A 12181-nucleotide genomic window follows, 5' to 3' on the forward strand; every position below is an offset into this window, starting at 1 on the left:
AACAAAATATTCCATGACAAAAACAAATTCAAACAGTACCTACCCACAAATCCAGCTTTACAGAAGGTACTAGAAGGAAAACTCCATCCCAAAAGCTCAAGCTACAACCAAAACTACTCAGGAAATAGATAACTATCCCATGGCAAAAGCACAACTACAAAAACGCTCGACTGGAAACAACATCAAAATTAAGACTCTTAACAGTCACTGGTCATTAATATGTCTCAACATCAATGGCCTCAATTCTCCAATAAAAAGACACAGACTAACTGAATGGGTACATAAACAAGATCCATCATTCTTCTGCATTCAAGAAACACATCTCACCCACAATGAAAGGCATTACCTCAGGGTAAAAGATTGGAAAAAAATATTCCAAGCAAATGGTCACAAGAAGCAAGCAGGTGTAGCCATTTTAGTATCGAACAAAATAGACTTTCAACCAAAATTAATCAAAAGGGATGAGGAAGGACACTTCATACTCATCAAAGGTAAAGTCAACCAAGATGACATCACAATTCTGAACATCTATGCTCCCAATACAAGGGCACCCACATTTGTAAAAGATCTCCTAAAAAAGCTTAAACCACACATCGATCCCCACACAATAATAGTGGGAGACTTCAACACCCCACTCTCCCTGAAGGAGAAGTCATTGAAACAGAAACTAAGCCAAGAAATAACATCATTAACCAATGCCATGGGTCAAATGGATCTAACAGATATCTATAGAACCTTTCACCCAAACAAGAAAGAATATACCTTGTTCTCTGCACCCCATGGAACGTTCTCCAAAATTGATCACATCGTAGGTCACAAAGCAAGCCTCAATAGATACAAGAGGATTGAAATAATACCTTGTATCCTATCAGATCACCATGCTCTTAGGCTGCAATTCAACAACAACAGAAATAACAAAAAGCCTACACGTATGTGGAAACTAAACAACTCTCTGCTAAATGACACCTGGGTCAGGGAAGAAATAAAGAAAGAAATCAAGGAGTTTCTGAAATTCAATGAAAATGAAGAAACAACATACCCAAATTTGTGGGATACATTGAAAGCAGTGCTAAGAGGAAAATTCATAGCACTAAGTGCCTTTAAAAAGAAATTGGAAACATCACACATAAGCATCTTAACAACACAACTGGAAGCCCTAGAAGAAAAAGAAGCAGAAACACCCAAGAGGAGTAGACGCCTGGAAATGATCAAACTCAGGGCTGAAATTAACAAATTAGAAACTAAGAAAACAGTCCAAAGAATCAACAAAACCAAAAGCTGGTTCTTTGAGAAAATCAACAAGATAGACAGACCATTAGCCAAACTAACTAAAAGGCAGAGAGACAGTATTGAAATGAACAAAATCAGAAATGAAAAGGGAGACATAACAACAGACACGGAAGAAATTCAAAGAATCATAAGATCCTACTTTGAAGGCATATATGCCACAAAATTTGAAAATCTAAGGGAAATGGACAATTTTCTTGATCAATTTCACTTGCCAAAGTTGAATGAAGAACAGATAAACAAGCTAAACAGTCCCATTTCCCTACAGAAATAGAAGCAATCATCGATGGTCTCCCAACCAAAAACAGCCCAGGGCCAGATGGTTTCAGTGCAGAATTCTACCAGACCTTCAAGGGCGAGCTAATACCGATACTCTTCAAGCTACTCCAAACGATAGAAATGGATGGAAAATTACCAAATTCATTCTATGAGGCCATAGTCTCATTGATACCTAAACCTCACAAAGACTCAACAAAGAAAGAGAATTTCAGACCAATTTCTCTTATCAACATAGATGCAAAAATACTAAATAAAATACTTGCAAAACGAATACAGGAACACATCAAAGATATCATTCATCATGACCAAGTAGGCTTCATTCCAGGTATGCAGGGATGGTTTAATATACGGAAATCCATCAATGTAATCCACCATATAAACAAACTGAAAATAAAAAACCACATGATCATCTCCTTGGATGCAGAGAAAGCATTTGATAAAATTCCACACCCATTCATGTTTAAAGTTTTAGAGAGATCGGGGATACAAGGCACTTTCCTCAACATAATAAAGGCTATATACAGCAAGCCAATAGCCAGAATCAAAGTAAATGGTGAGATACTCAAGGAAATTCCTCTAAAATTGGGAACAAGGCAAGGCTGCCCACTCTCTCCATATCTCTTCAATATAGTACTTGAAGTTCTAGCCAGAGCAATAAGACAACAAAAGGAGATCAAGGGTATCCAAATGGGAAAGGAGGAAGTCAAGTTATCCCTATTTGCAGATGATATGATAGTGTACATAAGTGACCCTCAAAACTCCACCAGAGAACTCCTAAAGCTGATAAACACCTTCAGCAAATTGGCTGGATACAAAATTAACTCAAAAAAGTCTGTAGCCTTCCTATACACAAATGACAAGCTTGCAGAGGAAGAAATTAGGAAAACCACACCCTTCACATTAGCCACAAGCAATATAAAATATCTAGGAGTTACCCTAACTAAGCAAGTGAAGGACTTGTATGAAAAAAATTTCAAAACTCTGAAGAATGAGATTGAAGATGACCTGAGAAGATGGCATGATCTTCCTTGCTCATGGATCGGGAGAATTAACATAGTAAAAACGGCCATCCTACCAAAAGCAATCTACAGATTCAATGCAATCCCTATCAAAATACCTACACAATTTTTTAAAGACATTGAAAGTTCAATTCTGAACTTCATATGGAAAAACAAAAAACCCAGAATAGCTAAAACAATCTTGTACAATAAAAGGTGCTCCGGAGGAATCTCCATACCTGATCTCAAACTATACTATAAAGCAATAGTAATTAAAACAGCATGGTACTGGCACAGCAACAGGCTGGTTGATCAGTGGAATCGAATCAAAGACCCAGATATGAATCCACACACATATGGTTACTTGATTTTTGACAAAGAAGCCAAATCCATTCAATGGAAAAAGGATAGCATCTTCAACAAATGGTGCTGGTCTAACTGGAGGTCTATGTGTAAAAAAATGAAACTGGACCCATATTTGTCACCTTGCACAAAACTCAAATCCAAGTGGATTAAAGACCTCAACATAAAACCAGAGACACTAAGCCACTTAGAGGGAAAAGTGGGAAAGAGCCTGGAACATATTGGCACAGGAGACAACTTCCTGAACAGAACACCAACGGCCCAGGCCTTAATGTCAACCATTAATAAATGGGACCTCATGAGGCTGAGAAGCTTCTGTAAGGCAAGAGACACTGTCAAGAGAACAAAGCGACAGCATACAGACTGGGAAAAAATCTTCACCAACCCTACATCTGACAAAGGTCTAATATCCAAAATATATGAAGAACTCAAGAAATTAAACACCACCAAACCAAATAACCCAATTGAGAAATGAGGCTTGGAACTAAACAGAGAATTCTCAACAGAGGAATATCAAATGGCCGAGAAGCACTTAAAGACATGTTCAACCTCCTTAGTCATCAGGGAAATGCAAATCAAAATAACTCTGAGATTCCATCTTACACCCATCAGAATGGCTAAGATCAAAAATTCAAGTGACATCACATGCTGGCGAGGATGTGGGGAGAGAGGAACACTCCTTCATTGCTGGTGGGAATGCAGACTAGTACAGCCACTTTGGAAATCTATCTGGTACTATCTCAGAAAAATGGGAATAGGGCTTCCTCAAGACCCAGCTATTCCACTCCTTGGAATATACCCAGAAGATGCTCCAGCACACAACAAGAAATTTTGCTCAACCATGTTCATAGCAGCCTTATTCATAATAGCCAGAACATGGAAACAGCCTAAGTGTCCCTCAGTAGAAGAGTGGATAAAGAAACTGTGGTACATATACACTATGGAATACTACTCAGCTATTAAAAACAAGGAATTCCCGAAATTTGTGGATAAATGGATTGAGCTAGAAATGATCATAATGAGTGAGTTAACCCAGAAGCAGAAAGAATCAAATGGTATATACTCACTTATATCTGCATACCAGCCCAAGGGGCATGTCCCACGAAAGCCTTCACTCTACCAGGAAACTGGGACAGAGGGGCGGGGATCCTATTGGGGCTCTAAATGAGAGACGCATGGGAGAATAGCAAAATAAAAGGATCCAGAGGGTCCTAGAAATCTACAAGTAGAACAATATGATAGGCAGATTTGGGCCCAGGGGTCCCGCTCAAACTAAGGCACCAGCCAAGGACAATCCAGGAGGTAAACTTTAAACCCCTTCCCAGATCTAGCCAATGGTCAGAATATTCTCCACAGTTGAGTGGAGAGTGTGATACGACTTTCTCACGTACTCTGGTGCCTCACATTTGACCATGTCCCCTGGAGGGGGAGACCTGGTGGCACTCAGAGGAAGGACAGCAGGTAGCCAAGAAGAGATCTGATACCCTATGAGAATATACAGGGGGAGGTAATCCCCCTCAGGAACAGTCATCGGGGAAGGGAATAATGGGAAAATGTGGGTGGGGAGGGAAGAATGGGAGGATACAAGGGATGGGATAAATATTGAGATGTAACAAGGATAAATTAATTTAAAAAATTAGTTTAAAAAAAAATCTTCTCTGATTGATGTATCCATTTTTTTCTATCATGCCTTTAACATCTGAGATTATCTCTACCATATCTTGTATTCTGTTAGTTCCTGTTCTAAATTCTAATTTTTTATTTCCAGTTCCCTAATTTCTGTTTTCTCTTATGCAGCTTTATTCATTTCATTCAACACTTTGTGATGTCTTGAATTTCTTTAAAGGATTTGTTTATTTTCTTTTTTTCTTTTTTTGTTTTTTTTTTTTGTTGTTGTTGTTGTTGTTTTTGTTTTTTTGTTTTTTTTTTTTGTCTTTTCCTTAATGTTGTTGAGGGATTTTATTTCTTCCTTTAGGAAGTCTATCATCTTCATACAGTTGGTTTTAAAGACTTTTTCTTGTACTTCACTTATGTTGTGATATGCAGGTCCTGCTGTAATAGGTTAGCTATGTTCTACTGGGATCATATTGCAATAGCTGCTACTGATTGTGGTTTTTACACTGGCATATAAACATTTGGATTTGGAATGATTATAGATATGTGCTGATTTCTGAATTTGTCTTTGTTTGGTGGGTGTTTTGCTACTTGGTTTCTGTATCATCTCTGAAGTTTTGGAGAGTGTGATCATTGAGTGTTGTCTGTTTTCCTGGAATGCTCAGATGATGTGTTCACAGGGAATGTCCTCTGGTATTAGAGGCTGGGATACTGGGGTGAGTGGGAGGTAGGAAAAGTTTGAGGAGAATGTCTTTGTGATCTCTTGGGTATGGGGTCAGAGAGAAAATGGAGTCTTCCTGCTATAGATCTAGGTATGAATCTGGGGGTTTGGATCTCAAAAGAAATATGAGAAGTGTTGGTCCACCTTCAGCCTACTTGTTACCCTGGGAGGAGCAATGGTTGGATTTTCAGGTGGTGCCTCCTAGGTTTGTGTTCTTGAACAAAGAAACAAGATGAGAGGAGTTAGAAGGGGTAGATCCATGATATTCACAGGAGTAGGGAGTGAGGGGCAGGGTAGTCTGCCAAAGGCTTTTTTTTGCAGAGCTGGGGAATTGAATCTGAGTGCAGAGAGAGAGAGAGAGAGAGAGAGAGAGAGAGAGAGAGAGAGAGAGAGAGAGAGAGAGAAGAAGAAGAAGAAGAAGAAGAAGAAGAAGAAGAAGAAGAAGAAGAAGAAGAAGAAGAAGAAGAAGAAGAAGAAGGCCTGCAGCAGCCTACATGGTTTTCTGGTGGGCATGGCCTGTAAGTTAGCAAAAGTGTCTACAGGAGTTGGTGGCTAGTATAAAGCAACAAGTGAGGAGAAGGAGATTAGGAAGGAAAGCAGGTCTGTGGGATCAACAGGATATGTGGGCACATGGGGGAAGAATGACTGTAGCAGGTCTTCTGTTGAAGAGATAGAGAAGAGTCTGGGGGCTGAATTTGAAGGGGCAGAAGACTTGTGAGAGTCTTCAGTTAGCTTACGTGTTTCCCTCTTCTGCTTAGTTGGTGTGTTTCTAGTGAATGCCTGCTGGTATCAGATATTGACATAATGGGCTCTGTTGAAGAAAGGAAGGTTGGGGGAGAAGATCTTTATGTTCCTTTGGGTTTGGGGTTAGAGATGGGAGATCACAGGAGGTTTCCTGCTACAGAACTGGAGAAGACATTACAGGCAGGTGTTGGACTTCAAGGGCAGTAGGAGAGTTTTTTCCTCTTCAGCCTATTTGTTACCCTGTGACAAGTAGCCCTTGGATTAGTAGGGGTTGCCTGCTGGGGTGTCAAGCACAAAGCAACATGTGAGAGGAGAAAGTTTAGAAAGGAAAGGTCAACTAAACTTGATTGTAAAACTAAACTATCTGGCCTTCAACTCCCCTCAAAGATGTGAGAAGGAATAAAACTTAAATTCCTAAGTGAACCAGCAGTGCAGGTTAGCAGCTTCCAAAATGAACAAATTGACTGAGACAGTTTAGTACCCGAACAGATACCCAACATCCTCTAGAACATTAGAGCTTCATTTTGGGCTTCCTTTAAGATAAGATAGATATTGAAATTCGTTCAGAAATTTAGATCCAACAAGACAGGAAAGACGTTTACTTCAAGCTTGACAAATACAAATAGCCAAACCACTATGAATGTAACATTTACAGAATTCATGATTGTCACATGGTTCTCCCTGCTCAATGTAGTTTGTTTTATACATGTATAATAAAATAAATGTACTTTTTTAAAAAAGAAAGGGAAGATCTATGTGATCCATAGGAGATGGGGTGGGGAAAATTATCACAGGTATGCTGCTGCAGAACCAGAGATGAGACTGAGGCATTGGATCTGGGAGAAATAGTAAATTTCCACTTTTGTAATAAGAAGAGCAAATATCTGTCATTTCATTAATGGCTACATTGTGATACAGCTTTTTAATGAACAGGACATGATTTTTAGGTCTAAACCAATTATATAGTCCTGAGATCTAGAGAAAGCTAGGTATGGCTCTTCACTGTCACCATGCTATCAAAATATAGCACTTAGCTGCTTTCTTCCATGGTCCTCTAGTTGGGAGAGAAAAAGAGGCTTCAAGAGGAAGGTCATTATCCTGTATTTCTTTCACCCTTTGTGTACAGAAGCATTCTGTATGGTCAGAGAGATCCTGTAAGTTAGGCAGAGGTATCAGGCTGGAACACATCAGGAAGCTTTAGTAGTTGTCTTTGACTCAGGACATATTCTTTACCTCCTTCTATCTTCACTTTTGCCATCTACTCAGTCTTCCACTGCACAGGAATAAGGTGGAGAGTCACAGACGTCTGTGAACTTATTCACAAAGGATGTACTGTTCTCACTGCTGGGGCTCCACCTCTCATAGGAAACACCAAGTGACCTCTGTCCTCAAGAACCCTAAAGTCTCAAAAACAGAAATCGAGCTAAAAGAAGATATCTGAGCAAGGGCTCAGATCTGGGGTAGGCAGAACCAGTGGGAATAAGCTCTCAGCCTGGTTGGTGCTCCAAGCAGCAAAACGGATACTTTTGGGCATATCTAAATGCATTTCTAGCTTCTCATTTTTCATTTGAATTCTTAGTACATGATTAATTAAAATGTTCCTATTGCTTAGTTTGTAGGACTTTGATACCTATTGGAGAGATCTGTATATATAAAACAAATTAAAATCAGGCACTCTAAAGTAGAAGAATTCCTAATACACAAGGCTGAAAGAAATGGATGAATTAATGCCTTGGGAATCTCACAGTGTCTGCAGCCTGGGAAACTGATAGCTACTACGTTGTACATTATGTCAGCATGGAGGTCCCACAGGGGTCATCAGTTTGCACTATCTTTGTACTGTTTCTATTTCTTCTCAATTAACACACGACTTTGGGAGAAAGTGATCACCATCATTTCTGTTACAGTTGAGCAAGCAAGAGTCATGTTAAATGACACTCCAGATCACAGAGGGGAAAGCTGGCTCTGGGTTTAGAGCAGGCTGCAATTGACGTTTCAGGCTAGAGGAAGTGACTAACCTTACCCAAAATCATGTAGAAGAAGTAAACAACATAAGTGTTTAAACAGCAGCAACTCTACATCTTGGCTATCTTAATAGCTTTAAAGTACCATAATTTTTAATCTAAATCAGAAACTGGAGAGTAATTCTTTATTGCTTTTGGACTCTTACTCCTTACAGTCAAATTTAATCTTAAGTATTTTACAAGAAATTCTGTACATTTTATATTTCAACTGCTATTATTGGCTTTCTTAGCATTTCCTTTGAATGCGGTCTGAAACAGACTCTGGGTTAAGATTGACTAAACTTGACCCCTGAGTTTGAATAGCTGTGTGACTTTGCAAAATGTCCTGGTGCATTTCCAAAAACTTAACACAAACTAGAAGCACTTCGAAAGACAGAACCTCAGTTGAGGAGGACAGATCTATCAGTGGCATGGCAGTCCACTGAGCTGCCTGGATTGGGTTTGATTTTTATGTGTCCTAGGCATCCAACAGCTTTGGCTAACAAAACCAGATATCAATCAAGCTAAGATGAACAAAGAGCTGCCATCTGCTTTGCCCCTGACTGATATGAGAACAGCATCACTAACAAAGTGTCTCTTTACCCATTGCCAGGGTGGGGTGGGGGTGGGAATGGGATGGTTTTCTTAATTAAATCAGTTAAAGTGGGAAGATCTGGATCTTTGAGGTGGGAAGATCCTATCTATCACCCTCATTAGCAAGTCCATTCCTTGACTGGCATTAAAGCCTACTTCTTCAGGATTCTGGTGTGCAGTAGAGTCCATCTGAGCTGTCTAGCCTTATGGACTGAAAACTATTGGATTATCGGACGTTTCTTTGATACAAACAGCCATCCTTGGATTAGCTGGACTACAGCCGGTAAGTCATTCTAAGAAGTCTTTTTGTAAAATACAGATGAATTCATCCTATAAACTCTGTTACTCTAGAGAACATCAACTAATATAATGTCATTTAACTCTGGTATTGATCTGGTTAATTTTTGTCCAGATAACAGAAAGTGGAGTGCTACAGTAAAACATCCCAAATCACTTAATTAAAAAGATATGGTGAGACTACTAATTCACATAGGTGCTGATAAGGAGTAGATGAGGCCTCAATAAACATCAGGCTAAAACTGAATTTTTTTGAAAATTTATTTTTAAGTGATACATGAAAACACAAAGTTTTATATTTTAGTGAGCCACCATGGTGACAGAATAGGAGTTACAGCAATTCCTTGTTAAGAAAACAGATAGGAAGAGGGGTCGTGGATAAGAAATAAGGTGGTAATTTGCTTTAATCATGACCATTTCAATTATAGTAACAGATGTAAAACACAGCAAAAGAAAATAAAACCTAATACAGCTTTCTGAGGTTTTTCAAATGTTCTGCTTTGCTTTGTTTTCTATGTTTAGTATTCTAGATTACTGGGACTTAAGCCCAATTTACATATGATAAATTGTAAAGAAATTCTTCTAATTTAATAGTACTCCTTTTAAAAAATATGTCTATACCTAATTTATTTAAAGGGATTATCATACTGAAAATATTAAGAATGTTTAAATTGTACAAATATAAACAATGGTAAAATATGAACATAATTTTTTTAGGTGAAAAGGTCACCAGAAAGTTGTGTCTAAACTACATTTAGAAAAATCATAGAATTTTCAAATTGCCAATAACTCCAAGTTCAAATAAAATTGTTAAAATAAAATTTCTTTGTCTCTTGAGGTCTCCTTTGGTAAAAGAAATGATCCCTTCTCCTTAAAATATTTGATTTCACATAAGACATTTTCTTCAAGTTGGGCCACATGTAACTGCCACAAAGACAAATCACCTCAGAAAACCCTGCCCATCTCCCTAATTGTCCATCTAAAGATGGCATGTTAAACTATCTTTTGATGTGAAACCTGGTTTCTTGCTACACAAAATGACCCAGAAATGGCAACTGGAGCATCCCCAACTTCTAATCTCTATGCATGGAGGGCTTCAGAACTTTGAACTCCAGTCCAGCTCCAGCAAGACTTTGGGAAAGGGCTCAACAAAGGAGCCATGACAATCGGAGATTGAATCTTCATTGGAGGCATAAGCCAGATAATCAGAGTGGGATAGAAAAAGGCAGCTGCAATGATGTGTCTAGAATTATCTCGCCTCAAGTTGAAAATATCCATGTTTCCCCACCTTATCCCTACTCATACATGTCCACCTTCTTTCTCATCCTGCATCTTAATGCTTTTCCTCCTTGCTTTGCCTAGGTGATAACTATACAGATGCTCTTCAACTAAGAAGAACTGAATATTAAGAATGGTTCTACTATTTACAAATTGCAGAATTTGTATATATGACTATGGGAATTCACAGGAAGTTCTTTCTATGCCAAATTATCATAGGTATCCACTAACATTTTAAAGAGTAAATTATTAAAAAAAAAGAGTAAATTATATTTTAAATTGGAATATCTGTCTTTGTTATTTAAACAACATCACACATTGTACCAAATAACTTTTTAAAAAGTGTGTGTGTGTGTGTGTGTGTGTGTGTGTGTTGTGTTGTGTCTATATATATATATATATATATATATCTATATATATATCTATATATATATGTAAAAGTGTGATATTGTATATGTCAAGGCTACTAATGGCATGACTCCTACACATAGACAATTTCAGGCATCAGTCCTTGCCTTTTACCTTATGAGGCAGCCTTTTCTCCATATTTCGCTGCTATATACACCAGGCTAGCTGGCCTGTGTGCTTCCAAAGATGCTCCATTCTCTTCCACTTATCTCTGTAGGTATGCTACAGATGCTCATAATATGTTTTATTCTGCTTTGTTTTCTATGTTTACTATTCTATATTACAGGGACTTAAGCCCAATTTACATATGGCTTTTAGATAGGTTCTGGTAATTCAGACTCTGTTCATTGCACTTGTATCACAGTTGCTTTGTCCACTGGAATCTTCCCAGCCCTAGTTGTTCAATGAGGAAACAAATAAACCCCGAAAAGAAATAAAAAATAAAAATAAAACACACAAGCAATGGGAAGAAACAAGTAAACGCTTTTAAGAAAGCCAAGAAAAAAAAAAAACAGGCAAAAGAAATAAAACTATTCAAGATCTGAAAATGGAAGTAGAAGCAGCAAAGTGAACACAAGCTGAGGGAATTTTGGAGATATAAAATCTAGCTAAGTGAATAGAAATTATGGATGCAACCATCATTAGCAGAACATAAGAGATAGAAAAGAGAATCTCAGTCATAAAAGATACAATTGAAGAAATTGTTACATTAGTCAAAGGAACTGTTAAATCTAAAAGTTCCTGACACAAAACATCGAGAAATCTGTGACATTAGGAAAAGACTAAACCTAGAAATAGCAGGATTAGAAGAAAGAGAAGAATCCCAGGTAGAGACCCCAAGATATTTTTAGCAAAAAATCATAGAAAATTTCCCTAACCAAAGAAAGAGATGCCTATAAGGGCACAAGAAGTTTATAGAACACCAAACAAATTGGACCAGAAAAGAAGGCTCCCCTTGCCACATTATAATCAAAACCCTAAATATACAGAACAAAGAAAGGATATTAAAAGCTGGGAAAAACACCAAGTAACATAAAGGCACATATATTCGAATTATACCTGACTTCTCAATGGAGATGAGTCTCTAAAAAGCCAAAAGAACCAGGACAGATGTCTTGAAAACTCAAAGAGAGCACACATGCCAGCAAATACTTGTATAACCAGCAAAATTCCTATCATCATAAATGAAAAAATAAGACATTCCATGACAAAGTCAATTTTAAACAATATCTTTCCACAAATCCAGGTAGTAGAAGGACCACTCAAACCTAAGGAGATAAACTACACCTATGAAAATAAAAGAAATAAATAAGCTCACACAAGCAAAACCAAAGAAGGGAGACATGCAGATAGGCACACCACCCAATCACCACCAGCAGCAACAAGAAAATAACAGGAATTAACAATTGTTGGTCATTTATATTTCTCAATATCAATAGACTCAATTCTCTCCAAAAAGACATGGACTGCTGGTTGTGGTGTCTTACACCTTCAACCCCAGCACTCAGGAGATAGAGGCAGAGGTGGGCAAATCTCTGTGAGTTCAAGGGTGGCCTGGTCTACTAAGAGAGTCCAGGACAGCTAGGGCTCTGTAA

At 38.1% G+C, this 12181-nt stretch overlaps 1 non-coding gene across 1 annotated transcript; it reads right to left on the reverse strand.

Annotated features, from left to right (window-relative positions):
- Positions 1-8478: 8478 nt before the first annotated feature.
- LOC127192499 (small nucleolar RNA SNORA48) lies at positions 8479-8626 on the reverse strand. The gene has a single exon (XR_007830981.1). It is a non-coding gene; the product is annotated as a small nucleolar RNA SNORA48 (small nucleolar RNA).
- Between the last annotated feature and the right edge of the window lie 3555 nt (positions 8627-12181).

This window comes from Acomys russatus, chromosome 7, assembly GCF_903995435.1.
Source record: "Acomys russatus chromosome 7, mAcoRus1.1, whole genome shotgun sequence".
NCBI classification, from domain to species: domain Eukaryota; kingdom Metazoa; phylum Chordata; class Mammalia; order Rodentia; family Muridae; genus Acomys; species Acomys russatus.